A 3,328-nucleotide genomic window follows, 5' to 3' on the forward strand; every position below is an offset into this window, starting at 1 on the left:
ATCTATCTATCTCTCTCTCTCTCTCTCTCTCTATATATATATATATATGAGGTCATAAAATTATTAATAAATTAAAAAATAATTAAAAATAGCTTTAGCTATTTTTGTTGTTACACTGCAGTAGGGTAACAATCAACTAATCAACTGTGAATTGACATCACAATAAATTACTAAACATGACAACAACAACAACAGTGTAAAACAATTTGGCAAACTGTCAAACCATAATTATTATTTATGCCTCGATGCAAAAATAAAACCATTGGATTCACTCAATAATCTCTTCATTAGGAATGATTATACCCTTCGTAAAAGAGTGTAGATATTATTCCAAACATGTTTATATTATGTTAACACAAATTTGGTCACAAAATATATTATTACTGAAAATAAATAAATAAATAAATAAATAAAATCACAACAAATGTTGTGACAAAGTATTGTTATTATAAAAATAAAATGTAAAATAAGAAAATACAAATCAATATTACTAAAATATTATTATTAAAACATAAATACATAATTAAAAAAATTATAATGTAAAAAATAATAAATAAATAAATAAATAAATAAAATAAAATAAACTCAACAGGTGGCCAGTGGAGAAGAGTGGCCAGAGTTTGGGTTTGTCTCAGACATTTAGGGCTTTTCAAAAATGAAACAAAAATGTAATAGGTTTTGAGTCACTTTAGATAAAAGTGTCATCTAAATGACTAATCAATAGTGAATGTTCTCGCTTATAACCTAATGCTGCCCAGCTGAATTATGGTTTACGACACTTCAGTGTGCATTACAATGCCTCATAGAAGACGTTTTGAATAATGTGTAATTGGAGAGCATGTGTCTTCGGGGATATGATCTCTCTATAATCAGATAATGATGATAAAACTGAATCATGCATGAGGATTTGAAGATTAAAGTGAAACAGAAGTCTCAGAGATGTGCCAGGTTCAGGTCAGAGTTTACAGACAAAACAAAGCCTGCTTAGGAGTCAAATGCTGGTCAGACTGCTTGATTTGACCCTATGCTGTCACATAGAAAGCCATAGCAATGTTAAATGACTGATGAATAACTGATATGTATATTATATAGTAAAATGAGAAGAGCTGTTTGTAACCGCATATGTGGTGTAATCTGAGCATCATTTTTGAATCTCTGGTTATTCAACTATTAAAATATGATACGGCTTTTTCCATATACACTCTCATACAATGAGGGAAAAAGCAGTGCATTGGGCCATATTTCTACAGTGTGTGTTACACCTTTCAATTCAATTCAATTCAAGTTTATTTGTACAGCTCTTGTCACGATACAAATCATTGCAAAGCAACTTTACAGCAAATTAAGTTTCTACAATATTTAGTGGTAGCTTATCAATGGTGACTGTCAGTCAATGTACATATGGCAGAAATGTACGGAAAAATCAATTAAAGACGTAATCAAACAGACGATGAACACTATTAAATGATCATTAGGCCTCATGTTGTTCCAAACTTGTATGATTTTCTTTCTTTCTTCTGTGGAACACAAATGGAGATATTTGAATGTTGGGAACCAGCACAGAGCTCCTATTCTCCATCTTCATTACTTTACTGTCTTTATTTAAACAAATACGATTCCCAGAGCAGTTACACTGTTACACTTCATATATTTATTTATTCATGAAAAATACTACAGTGAAATTACTGAATCAAGAAAATTCCATCTGCTGAGAGAGAGACTGACCTCTGAGTCCAGGTGAGCTTCCAGGTCCACCATCAGGAAGATGTAATCCACCGGGATCGAGGACACGAAGTCCACGAGGAACCAGCTCTTCAGGTAGCGCTGGCGGATGGCCTTGTGTAGCTGTTCCTGTCCTATAATTGTAAAGCACTGTAGTTTATCTTTTGGTGCGATGAATGAAGCTGAAGTATTATATGCTGTAGAATCTACATTTGTTATTGTATTTCTGATGTTATCTATTTTATCAGTGAAGAAATTCATAAAGTCATTACTATTAAACTGTGAGGGAATATTTAGATCGGGTGGCGTCTGGTTATTTGTTAATCTAGCCACTGTGCTAAATAAAAACCTTGGATTGTTTTGGCTATTTTCTATGAGTTTATCACCTATAACATGTTCATGCACCATGATTCTTTTCTTCACTGTAATTTGATGCCACTTTCTCCTGCTGCTTTCTTTCTCTGAAGGACAATAACTAGCCATCCTGCTAATGTGCCACAAATAACACCTCCAAATTCAGGTTAATGCTTCAGTAGGTCAAAGACACAGAAAGGCACACATTTATCTTGCGATCTAAATGAGGACATACCATAGACTTAAAATCTTTTTATATAAAGTTAATTATATTTACAACAAACTAAAACAAACCAAGCCTTAACCCTACACCTAAGAACACATTTTAGCATTTTTTTTTACAAATGCAAACAAACAAATTAACACTGCTCACACACTGGGTGGTCACACAACTTTTTTTTGTCTTTCTAGTTTGTACTACAGAACCACTAAAGGGACATAGTTATGGTAAAAAATATGAGATGGGAGGAAAACGCAATAGTTTTGTGAGAGAATGCAAACGCATTGAAATATAATTTTGTCCTCCTATCTCACATTTTTTTCATCACCATGCCTCCATATGAAGTACAAAATAATAGAAAGAAAACAAGTTGTAGTTTGCATTTTTTTTATCAATAGCAATGTTTCTGGCTGGAACATAGTTTGTACTTTAAACAAAAAAATATTTTTATAATTTTTAGTTTCAAGGACATTCTGGTTTTGTCAGATTTAGCTGACTTCTGGAGACATTTTTGCCTCCGAAGTACAGTTAACAGTAAACACTCACGCATTAACTCTAACATTCCTTATATACAGTTTTAGTGAGGATGCAGTGATTTTCATACTAAACCAATACCCTAAACCCAACCCTCAAACTGTCAGACTCTGTTCCATGTTTTGTGTGTGTCTTGCTCCCCATGTGCCTTCCGATGCCCATATTTGGTTTGTTTCCTGTTCCTGTCCTGATTTAGTTGATTTCTTCCCAGGTGTTTCCCATGTTTAATTTCCATTGATCCCAGGTGTGTCTCGTCAGCCCCTCCTCCTGTGTGTATAAAAAGTGTTCCCAGTCCCTAGTTCTCTGTCCGCTGTTGAAGGTCTTCGTGTGAACGTCTTCCTGTGTTCGTCTCCCTTGGTGCAAATAAAGTCTTGGTAAAGCATTCTCCAGCGTCTCCTCGTCCCTCGTGTGTGTGTCACCGTGACAGAACAGCGGACCGAACTGTAAGCGGCATCCCTTCCCCGTGTTTGATTTCCGGTTTTTGTAAGTTTTTGTTTT

The 3,328-nt window shown here is 34.4% G+C and overlaps 1 protein-coding gene across 1 annotated transcript in view; it reads left to right on the forward strand.

Annotated features, from left to right (window-relative positions):
• LOC107746207 (calcium-binding protein 1-like) overlaps positions 1-3,328 on the forward strand; it is a 27,769-nt gene that overhangs the window by 1,398 nt on the left and 23,043 nt on the right. The gene's annotated exons all lie outside the window — the stretch shown is intronic.

This window comes from Sinocyclocheilus rhinocerous, unplaced genomic scaffold, assembly GCF_001515625.1.
Source record: "Sinocyclocheilus rhinocerous isolate Xijiao unplaced genomic scaffold, SAMN03320098_v1.1 scaffold4545, whole genome shotgun sequence".
NCBI lineage: Eukaryota > Metazoa > Chordata > Actinopteri > Cypriniformes > Cyprinidae > Sinocyclocheilus > Sinocyclocheilus rhinocerous.